Source organism: Cornus florida, unplaced genomic scaffold (genome assembly GCF_030987335.1).
Source record: "Cornus florida cultivar Cherokee Brave unplaced genomic scaffold, ASM3098733v1 CherokeeBrave_3.0.0_Hap2_Chr03, whole genome shotgun sequence".
Lineage (NCBI taxonomy): Eukaryota > Viridiplantae > Streptophyta > Magnoliopsida > Cornales > Cornaceae > Cornus > Cornus florida.
In genome coordinates this window covers 31582717-31595375 of record NW_026775573.1, presented here as the reverse complement: position 1 = coordinate 31595375, position 12659 = coordinate 31582717, and positions in this window count along the sequence as shown.

Below are 12659 nucleotides of genomic sequence, written 5' to 3'. Positions count from 1 at the left end.
TACCCTTGAGTGTTCTCGGGTTTGGGTAAGGAATTGGTTAACATTTTGGACCCCAGGTTTAGGTCATGACATTTTGGGGATAAGCATGGTATTTGTGATGACCCTGTGGGCGAGTGTGACATGGGTGGGTGCGAGATACTGAGAGGCTACCACACTGGCGAGTTACGGGCGCATAATCCCACATCGCCTGGGAAAAGGAAAGGTGAAGTGTTTATATGTAGGTGTGTTACTCCAATTGGTATGAGGCCTTTTGGGGTGAAGCCCAAGAGCAAAACTGTGCGGGCTCAGGCCCAAAGCGAACAATATCATACCATGTGGTGAAGTGGGTCGTTACAAATGGTATCAGAACCTGACCCAGTCGAAAGTGTGCCGACGGGGACGTCGGGCCTCCAAAGGGGGTGGATTGTAATGACCCTGTGGGCGAGTGTGCCGTGGGCGGGTGCGAGATACTGACAGGCTACCACACTGGCGAGTTACAGGTGCATAATCCCACATCGCCTGGGAAAAGGAAAGGTGAAGTACTTATATGTAGGTGTGTCACTCCAATTGGTATGAGACCTTTTGGGGTGAAGCCCAAGAGCAAAATCGTGCGGGCTCAGGTCCAAAGCGGACAATATCATACCATGTGGTGGAGTGGGTCGTTACAAAATTTAATTATTTTATTTTAATTGGATTGGGCTTAAGAGGAGTGAGACCAAAGGATGTGGTCTTGGGCTTGAAGGAAGCCTTGTTGGGTTAATTAATAAAGCCCATGGTTTTGCGATTATTTAAATAATCATTTTTGTATAATTATAAATATATATTTAATTATATATAAATATAATTAATTAATAAGTGTTATGGAATAATATATATATATATATATATATATATATATTATATAATATGTGTGTTTAGATATATATATTAGTTAATGATTATTAGTTTTCTTTTATTTAGTAGTCATTATTGGAATAGGATTAGGTATTAATGTATATAAATATACACTTAAGGTTTTATCAATAAAAATTTGTTAAGTTAGAAAAATACGAGAGGCAGAGAGAGAAGAACAGATGGCTGATAAGGAAGATGTCGGATCTGAGAAAGAGGATGCCGGAATTGGAAGAGACAATCAAGGCTTGAAGCGTTGGTTTAATTTCGAAACCTTCACTCATAAGGATTTCACCTTGAGTATCAAGGCTTTAATTAAATTTATTAATTAAATACCAATTAATTCTAATGAATTAAAAGTATGAAATATTATATATATATATATATATATATATATATATATATATATATATATATATTATAACTTTGGATTTTAAATTGATCAATGTATGTGTTATATTTATTTTAAATCAACTGTTATGCATGATCTATGACCCAAGAAGGTTATTTAGGGTTTATAGAACTTTTGGGAATTTTATATAATTTTTTTAGAATTTTTTGGTATTTTTTTTTTATATTTTTTAGGAATTTATTAGATTTATTTTCCTATTTTTTTTGGAAGAATTATATATATATATATACATATACTGTTGATATATATATATAGAAGCTTCAGTAGAAATCACTTTTGTAGGAATCGGCGCATCAATAGGATGTAATCTGGTGCGGCGCAATATATATATATGTTACTATGCACGCGGATCGAGGCCCTTGGATTGGGCTGATGGGGGATGGTTGATTCAGTATGGCGCGGCACATGAAAAACATGGCGTGCACTCAAATAATGGTTGTTGGATTAGATGATGAAGGGTGAGTGATCCAGCGTATCGCGGTACATGAAGATCTAGTGTGCCCATGCATCTGGACCGTAGATGTGGTCTAATCAACTTAGAAATAATCTAGTGTGGCGTAAACCATCAGAGTTGATGCAGCAGGGAATTATAGTGCGCCATGTGTCGTATTTAATTTGGTGCGGTTGCGCTCACAGTAGCATTTGAGCTCAGCCAATTATTTTGTCTGTTTGTGACATAAAATTAAAACGGTCATAACTTAGTCATCTTAAATAGAAATTGGGTCATTCTTGAGCTCAAATTCAAGGATTTTTCGTCCTCTTTCCAATGGTACCAATTTTATTATCAGATTCTTATCATACTAAGAGATATTTACATTTTAATTAAATGGTGTTGTAAAATTATTTGAACTGACATGGAGTATTTATGGGAAACCATTTGTGACGATAATTAGTGACGTTTAATTTGCGTAAATGTCATTAATTAATAGTTTGGTGATGGATGGAGTTATATATATACTTAATTATATATGTGTATATATGATTTAATTAATTTATATGTAGGATGGAAGGAACTATATGTATATATATATATTCATTAATGTATATGTATATATGATTTTAAATAATCAAGGATTATTATTGAAGGTATTATACATATATATATTATATAATATATGGGTATATGTATATATCATTTAAGATAATTAAATTATTATTCTTATTTGATATATTATATTAGGCTGGTTATTAAATTAATCTTATGCATATAATATGCATGAAATGTTTATGTGTGAATTAATTTATTTTTAAGTTTAAAGTTGATACATAGTTGAATTATAGGCATGGATGAGTTGTCATAGGCGTAAGTATTTTACCTAAGTATTTGTATGAATAAAATACATACACAGAAAGTATGGTTGAATTGTTAATTTAAAAGTATAAATATATATACTTAAAGGAGGCTGGTTGAGTTGTCAATATATAAATAAATATATTTATAATGGTATGGTTGATTTGCCAAATGTGTAAATAAATATACTTGTGGAGGCATGGTTGAATTGCCAATGTATAAATAAATATATTTATAATGGCATGGTTTATTTGCTAAAGCATAGTTAAATTATTATGTATTATATGATTAAAATTTTATCTATGGTTATTGAATGTGTAAGTTGGATTAGGATTAAATATTCTTATATTAGAATAATCTAGTATTTAAAGGTTAGTATATTATTTTATATTAATAAAATAATATTGGTGCAGACATGAATGATTTGTCAAAATTTGGATATTGGATATGTGATTTAAATAATTACAATTATTATTAGGGATTGGATTAAATATATTTTTTCTTTAATTATATTTTATTATTTAATGGTTTAATAATTGTTTAGGATTGAATTAAGGTTAAAGGAATTTCTCTTTAAAAGAAATTGTGATTTGGTCTAGGAATGATTATTAATTTAATCTTTGTTTAATGGTTTTAAATTTAATGAACCTATTAATGGATATGATTAGTGTATTATATATAATTATTTATACATCTGTGTTTCATTGTTTATTAAAGATAAAAACTTTAATAGGATTGGTTTTAGTGAAAGATGATTTGCTTATTGGTTTTTAGAGGCCTAGTAGAGAGAGCTTACTCGTAGGGTTTAACTCGCGATTTGTTTTTCAGGTTATTAGAAGTTCCAAATCTCAAGGTTGAGGATCCGCAGGTGGATGACTTATCCATTCTTTCAGTTTATTCCAAAGTAGGATGATAGAATTATTTAATTTATAATTTACTGGATTATTAAATATTGTTTTAGGGGTCCTTGCATTACGGGATTCCCAAGCTATATTTTTGGAGAAGTATTAATGAAAATATTATTTAATAGTTTTCCTCAACGAGTTATTTATTCTTTTTATTTTTTCTTATATTTTGTGCTTGTTTAAATATTTTAATTGTTTTGATATCCCCTGGTTTTGTGCGCGGACTTGATCAACTCGTGTTTCGAAATTAGGGGGTATCACGGTTGGTATCAGAGCACTCCAGGTTCAAGTGTCCCTAGGGTGTCTTCCGCTGTGTGACTTCCGCGTTATGTACTCTTTTACTTAGAGCTTAAGTTTAGGATTCAATGTATTCTATATTCGGTCCATTAGTGCGTTCTAATGGTAAATCGCTGAGTTTTACCAAAAAATGGTATGACACCGATTTGGAAGGTATTTGAGGAGGAAAGAGCATAGATGCCAAGATCGTATGCTGAATCTGTACATAGGGAGACAATATTTGTTGTAGAAATTGATTAAATGACATAGACTACGAAGGTCGATAGTTTACGTTCACATAGTAAACACAGATGCGAGATAGAATAGATAACTGAATTGTGGAAAGTTATTACTTCTACACTCAGTATTGTACAGGGAGGATGAATGTAATTGCAGAATTGGTTTTTAAGTTCTGTTTTGAGGATTGGGGTGTTCCAAGGTTATTTAAATCAAATTAGGTGATTTAAATAGTTGAAATAGACTGGTTAAAATCTTAGAATGCATAATATACATTAATATACTAAGGACTTGAACAATATAGAATTTTAATTAACTTACATGTTGTGAATGAATGATTTAGTTGCTTAATATTATTCTAGCAATTTCAATATATTTTTATGTGATTTTAATCATGCATTGGCAAATAATATAATCATGCATTCATCGGATTTTTATTATACTTACTTCTAAATTTTTTGATGTATAATTATATATGCTGCATCAATTATGGATTTTATAAATTTATGCACCATTAAAATAATATAGGAGTATTTTAAGGACGGATTAACGGAAAAGTTAAGTCCTACCTATTTGTGTATTTTAGGGATGGATTAACGGAAAAGTTAAGTTATACCTATTTATTTATGGATTGTATGGTTTAATGCACCGGTATAGGACGGTGGCATTTCAGGGACGGATTAACTAAAAAAAAGTTAAATCCTACATATATATTTATAAGGGAACGGATTAACCATAGAGTTAAGTCCTATTTATTCGTGTTAGGTCAACGGAATAGTTGGATGGCATGCCATTAAAATAATATGGTTAGATAGTTTACTTTTATGTTTGGATATAATGGATTATATATATATATGTGTGTGTGCCACGATATGAGCTTGAGTCTCAAGATCAGTGATTAGGATGGAGGCGTTTATTGCCGATTGAGATGGGTAGTTGGATTTAAGGATGTGTGGGCCTTGGTAGAAGGAGGACTCGTGACCACCTTTGTGTGCGTTTTACATGAGATACCCACTATCTGGTTGAGACTGCTTTAGTCCAATGAGAGTTTCTAGTGTGTACTTATATTTATTAATTATATAAATATGGAATTAGCTAATTACGATATATGTCTACTAATTTTGAGTACGTGTGGATGGGTTAATTTCTACACGGATAAAGGGAACAATGAAATTTGAAATTAAATAATCAAATTTTTCATTTTCATGGATTCGTGAATTCCGAGGATGGAATTCCTTTTGTTAGGGGGAAGAATATAATACCCTAATAATTTAAAGGATTTATTAATTGAAATTAATTACTTTTATTTTATTTTAAAATGATTTGTTTAATTTATTTGGGATTAATTGCTTTTATTTCTTTTTTTAAATGATTTGTTTTAGTTAATTGAGTGTTATGATTTAATTGTCTTATTTGTATTAAATTATATTTCGTGATTATATTTGATGAATTGGTGTGATGTTTTGATTTGTGAAATGCTTTGATTGAATTGTGTATATTTATGTTTGTGTAAATTGTTTGTTAATTATTTGTAATTATTAGATTGAATTTAATTATTTTATTTTAATTAGATTGGGCTTAAGAGGAGTGAGACCAAAGGATGTGGTCTTGGGCTTGAAGGAAGCCTTGTTGGGTTAATTAATAACGCCCATGGTTTTGCGATTATTTAAATAATCATTTTTGTATAATTATAAATATATATTTAATCATATATAAATATAATTAATTAATAAATGATATGGAATAATATATATATATATATATATATATATATATATATATATATATTAATTATGGAAGGTAATATGCATATATATATATATATATATATATATTATATAATATGTGTGTCTAGATATATATATATATATTAGTTAATGATTATTAGTTTTCTTTTATTTAGTAGTCATTATTGGAATAGGATAAGGTATTAATGTGTATAAATATACACTTAAGGTTTTATCGATAAAAGTTTGTTACGTTAGAAAAATACGAGAGGCAGAGAGAGAAGAAGAGAGGGCTGATAAGGAGGATGCCGGATCTGAGAAAGAGGATGCCGAAATTGGAAGAGACAATCAAGGCTTGAAGCGTCGGTTTCATTTCGAAACCTTCAGGTGAGTTCTTCTTTAACTTTCCTCTTAGAACTCATAAGGATTTCACCTTGAGTATCAAGACTTTAATTAAATTTATTAATTAAATACCGATTAGTTCTAATGAATTAAAAGTATGAAAGTAACGACCCACTCCACCACATGGTATGATATTGTCCGCTTTAGGCCTGGCCTGAACGGTTTTGCTCTTGGGCTTTACCCCAAAAGGTCTCATACCAATTAGGGATGACACACTTACATATAAGCACTTCACCTTTCCTCTACCCAGGCGATATGGGACTGTGCACCCGTAACTCGTCAGTGTAGTAGCCTGACAGTGTCTCTCGCACCCGCCTACGGCACACCCGCCCACAAGATCATCACAATCCACCCCCCTTGGAAGCCCGACGTCCCCATCGGCACACTTTCGGCTGGGTCAGGCTCTGATACCATTTGTAACGACCCACTCCACCACATGGTATGATATTGTCCGCTTGGAGCCCGAACGGTTTTACTGTTGGGCTTTACCCCAAAAGGCCTCATACTAATTAGAGATGACACACTTATATATAAGCACTTCAACTTTCCTCTACCTAGGCGATGTGAGACTGTGCACCCGTAGCTCGCCAGTGTGGTAGCCTGACAGTGTCTCTCGTACCCACCCACAAGGTCATCACAATATTACCTTTCCTCTACCCAGACGATGTGGGACTGTGCACCCGTAGCTCGTCAGTGTGGTAGCTTGACAGTGTCTCTCGCACCCACCCACGGCACACCCGCCCACGGCACACCTGCCCACAAGGTCACTTCAACTTTCCTCTACCCAGGCGATGTGGGACTGTGCACACGTAGCTCGCCAGTGTGGTAGCCTGACAGTGTCTCTCGCACCCGCCCACGGCACACCCGCCCACAAGGTCATCACAATATTACCTTTCCTCTACCCAGACGATGTGGGACTGTGCACCCGTAGCTCGCCAGTGTGGTAGCCTGACAGTGTCTCTCGCACCCGCCCACGGCACACCCGCCTACAAGGTCATCACATCATTGTGATGATGTGATGACCTTGTAGGCGGGTGTGCCGTGGGCGGGTGCGAGAGACACTGTCAGGCTACCACACTGGCGAGCTACGGGTGCACAGTCCCACATCGCCTGGGTAGAGGAAAGGTGAAGTGCTTATATGTAAGTGTGTCATCTCCAATTGGTATGAGGCCTTTTGGAATATAACCCAAGAGCAAAACCGTGCGAGCTCAGGCCCAAAGCAGATAATATCATACCATGTGGTGGAGTGGGTCGTTACAAATGGTATCAGAGCCTGACCCAGCAGGAAATGTGCCGACGAGGACGTCGGGCCTCTAAAGGGGGTGGATTGTGATGACCTTGTGGGCGGGTGTGCCGTGGGCGGGTGCGAGAGACACTGTCAGGCTACCACACCGGCGAGTTACGGGTGCACAATCTCACATCGCCTGGGTAGAGGAAAGGTGAAGTGCTTATATGTAAGTGTGTCATCTCCAATTGGTATGAGGCCTTTTGGAATATAACCCAAGAGAAAAACCGTGCGAGCTCAGGCCCAAAGCAGATAATATCATACCATGTGGTGTAGTGGGTCGTTACATTATTGCATTAAAATGGGGCACTATAGTAACTTTACCAAAGTTAGTAAACCGTAGAAGGTTGACACTTGGCACAAGGAGGACCATACATTCATTTCGAGGACTTTGCTAGCCTTTCTTCCTCCTCATTGTCAGCTAAATGCTCTCCCTATATAATATATCTCTTATATATATATATACACACACACACACACACACACACACACATACACACTTTCCATGTTTCAAAGCTATATTTGAGGGGTTTGGAGTGAGATTTGAGAGGAGGCCAAGAAGAAAATTTTGTTTTACTCGACGAGGGCTATCATTTGACACCACACTTGAGGGTAGTTGGAGGATTTCAAAATTTGGGGGCTAGCTAGGGCTTGTTTAGCTTGAATCTTGAGGTAAGGTTTCTAAGTCATTGAACTTTGCCTTTTATTGAGAAATTATTGTTGGAAATGGGGCATACAAAACTAAAACTTTGGATGAAATTTGGAGTAGGTTCCGCTAATAATTTTTTGCGGATTTATAGACTAACGCGTTCCTCTCTGCAAGTAGATAAACGTGGTATATTTACTTTCTCAAATCCGTTTCTTGGTGAATGAGAAATTAGCTCCAAAGTAAGGTGTTTAGTAAGCCTAAATGGATATGCAAAATGTGGGAAGTGCTTGTCTCACATGGAAAAAATAATGAAACCAACTAAGCCATGTTTGGGATTTAGGTTTGGGCCTAAGGGAACCCAAGTTTTTAAGAGGGGGAGGATCTAGGCAAGCTTATGTTTAAACTATTTACCACATACGCGTGCGCCCCGCACGACCTGAATCGGTTCAAGCTTGGGCGGTTAATTTTTTATTACACAGAATTGAGCCTGTGTTGGACTTAATTTAATTTTTGTTTGAATTTGAATTAAAACCAGTTTTTCAGTTTTTTCCAAAGATGCACCTGGTTCAATTTGAATGAACCATCATGACCCATGGTTGCACCGACCCCGAAAAGGTACCTTGTTGCCTATAAATACCCCCTTTGGGATCATTTGCAATCACTCTAATTCAGAATACTTCTTCTCCTATTCTGAATTTTCTCTCCTCTTCTCTCTTCTTGCATTCATATAGCAATAGTGTGAGTTTGAGTCCGGACTATAGGAGAGAGTACTACACCAAGCTGGTTCGCCCATTTCTTTGATTTGCAGTGCAACTACCGAAGGAAAAAAATTCGTTGTATCTTGGGAGATAGACGTCACTGAGTCCGTTAGTACCATAGCAAGGTGAATCTGTCTTAAGAATATAGAATCAAATTCTAACCTCGACTTATTATTACATTCTTTTATTTTTTGTATAGTTTTATTTTATTTTATAAGAAATTATATATATATATATATATATATATATATATATAATTATTATTATAAAACAATAATCTATATATACATTATATTTATGCATAATATTTGAATAATAATACTATAGTATTAAGTATACTTAGACCATATTTTGAACAACAATCTTAAGACAGAATCCGTTTTTTATATAATATTATTTATTTAATTATTGTTGTTGTTATATTGCTATAAATTAACTTGTGGTCTGTATATTTCATATATAACAAACGAATGGCAAGTACTAGTACAACTATGCCTAATGTTCCCGTCAGTCATGGGGAGAAACCCGAAAAATTTAATGGGGCGGAGTTTAAAAGGTGGCAATAAAAAAAATGATGTTCTATCTTACAACTTTGAATTTGAGCAAGATCTTAACTGAGACTGCTCCAGTGTTGCAAGAGGGTGAGACTAACATTACAAAATTAGGAGTTGTTGATGCATGGAAGCACAAAGATTTCCATGTAAGAACTACATCCTCAATGGATTGGACAACACTCTATATAATGTGTAGTCCAATAATGTAATGTTTTCGATTTTCGCCTTTTTTTTTTATATGGAATTCTCTGTTTTGCGAGAGCATTTTCGTCTTTTCTCGTTTTGCGTATCGGACACCGTAGGGTGTGTCGGGAGTGTTCGAGAGTTGGGTTGAGCATTTCCTTGAGTTTAGGACTCTTGGAAATGTAATGGTTACCGTATCGGCAATTTTTCATTTTTCGGGCCGGAAGGTCCCGGGTGGGACCCACTACCGGAATTGTTGCATACAGAAGTTTTGTTCGAGTCCATTTGTATCCCATTCATTTTTAATTAATGTGTTTTATGGGGTTATTATATGGTTAATATATATATATATTTGTGTTGCAAATTAAAAGTTATAAGGTGGGATTTTTGTTAGTGTTGGGACCCACTTTCCACTTACTTTTATTTGAGTGGCCAAGAGGCCGTGGATGGCCTCATTTTCTCTCCCTCTTCTCAGCAATCTCTCTCTCTCTCCTCACCTTTATTTTCTTTTCTTTTTCTTCAAACTTTCAAGGCTTGATTGAAGCATTTCCTTTGGGAATTTGTGGCATTTCCTTAGGCAAAGTAGGAGAACTCGTTGAGGCTTTCAATTTGATAGGAGCCAAGCACCATTTAGCCTAGCATTGGGATTTCGCAATTAGGGCTTGAATTTGGGGATTTTGGGGGTTTTCATCTCCATTGAGGCAGGGGTTTCTAATTCACAAATTCTTGTGCTTTTGTGAGTTAATGTTGTATAAATTGTGGTCTAGTATGTAAACTTGTATAAATTCTTGCTAAATTGCCTAGATGTTGTATATGGAATGTGTGATTATGTGTTAATTGATATGTTTTGGATCAAGCATGCTTGTATGAGATAGAATTAATGTTTTACATGTTTATTATGCTAGAATTGTTGTTGAATGGAAACATAGATTATGTACTTGTATGGAAATTTAATTAAAAACATGTATAAATTTAGATGTTGACTTGAAATGCATGTTATTCCACACTTTATGGCATGGTAATATATGGACATTCATGCATGGCATTGGGTAGAAAGGGGAAAAATTGGTTTTAAAAGTAAATGAAATAAATTTTGGGTAAATCGTTTTTCTTTGAAAAGTGTTTGTGAAAACCCAGATGCCCAGGAGACGCCTAGTGGTTCGGGCTGTTAATGTGATCTAGAGGGAGGTAGGGAGAGACCCTAGTGTGGTTAAGCTATCTAGGCCTAGACAACGCGATAGAGGTGCCATGTGGTCGGGGATAACTAGTCAATCCTTCCTTCGTGATGCCATAGAGGCGTTATGGGTCGGGTAGCATTAACGATTTGAAAAGATGGAATGGAATGGTTTTGGAAAATGGGGAGTGACATTGGCATAGCATTGCACTTCATTAGCTTTTGTGGTGTATTTGTGTTTGGATGACATTATTTGTATACTTGACATCGTGGTTATTGTTGTGTATCCCTATGGCATGATCCCGCTTACTTTTATCTATTCCTTACGTGGATTCACGGGAACATAAATGTGTGTCTTAGGCACCTCCTACTGAGCATATAGTACACCCCGTTATTTAACAATTTTCAGGTTCAGGAAAAGAATTGGCAGACGACAACCCTCCATAACTCTAGACTGGATTGGAACTTGTATTTTGTAGACTTTTGTAAAAAGTTATGAATCATGTTATCAATGTAAAGTTCAAGTATCATTTATGAAGTTGGAAAGCATGGTTCACTTGTATAAGTTTGATTTTTGCTTCATGGACTGTATATTGATATTACTTCAAGTATTTTGATTTTGGTTGTTAATTCATGTAATGAATCAAGTATCATAATGTGGGTGGATGTTGAGAGGTTGTAAACAATGATTTTGCATGTGTTTGGATAGGTTCTTTTCAGTTTAAAGTTCCATAGTAGGATTTTTGTTCATTTTCATGCTCTTAGGTATTCACTGGGAATTTTCCAGATCGTAGGGCCATTTTGGTCTACTGAAATGGGTATTTCGGTCGACCGATAATTCCAGTAGCTCCATTCACTGTTGAAGCCACAACCGGCTTACTGGAATGGTCATTTCAGTCGACCGGTACAGGAATGCTGCTGTTTGTGAACTTTGTTCCTCCTTTTGATATAAATAGCCCGAGCCTTGGAATCTTGTTTAAAGTCCTCATGAAGTATGCTTATGACATAAGAATGATGTGTTGACCCTGGAATTGAAGATAATTACTTAGGTAACCTCGGTTACGGGTAAAGACCCGACTAAACGTTCGGAACCTACGGGTTCAGGTCATTACAAATAAATACTCTTAAAGAGCTATGGGAGTTACTAGACAAGAAGTATAAAATAGAGGATGTTGGTTTGAAGAAGTTCATGGTCGGATGATTTCTGGACTTCAACATGGTAGACTCCAAGACTGTCATGTGCCAAGTGTAGGAGCTCCAGCTAATCCTACATGAGATACATGCTGAGAAAATGACATTGAGTGAATCTTTTCAAGTGGCTTCAATCATTGAAAAATTTCCGCCTACTTGGAAAGATTTTAAAAATTACTTGAAGCATAAGCACAAGGAAATGGGGCTTGAAGACCTGATTGTCAGGCTGAGGATTGAAGAAGATAACCGCATATCTGGAAAAAAAAAAAAAAAAAAAATCAAGAATTCTTCAATGGTGTCAAAGGCAAATATAATGGAAGTTGGGTAGAAAAATAAGAAGAGGAAGCACTCTAGAAAAGGTCCCAGCTAAGGAAACTACAAGAGGTTCAACAGGAAGTGCTACATATGCGGCAAGCAAGAACACCGAGCTAAAAACTGTCATAGCTGCAAAACACAACATAATTCTAAGAAAAGGACCATTGAGGTATACATTGCTAAGGAAGATAAATTGACAGCTGATGTACTAGAGCTAAATCTTTCAGCTGTGGTTTCTGAAATCAACCTTGTGAGCAATAATAAAGAATGGTGGGTGGACACAGGGGCTATTCGTCATGTTTGCTTAAGAAAAAGGATGTTCACTACCTATGAAGCTATAGATTATTGAGAACAACTCTACATGGGGAACTCTTCTACTGCCAAGGTTGAAGGACAAGGAAAGATTAAGCTACTAATGACCTCGGAGAAA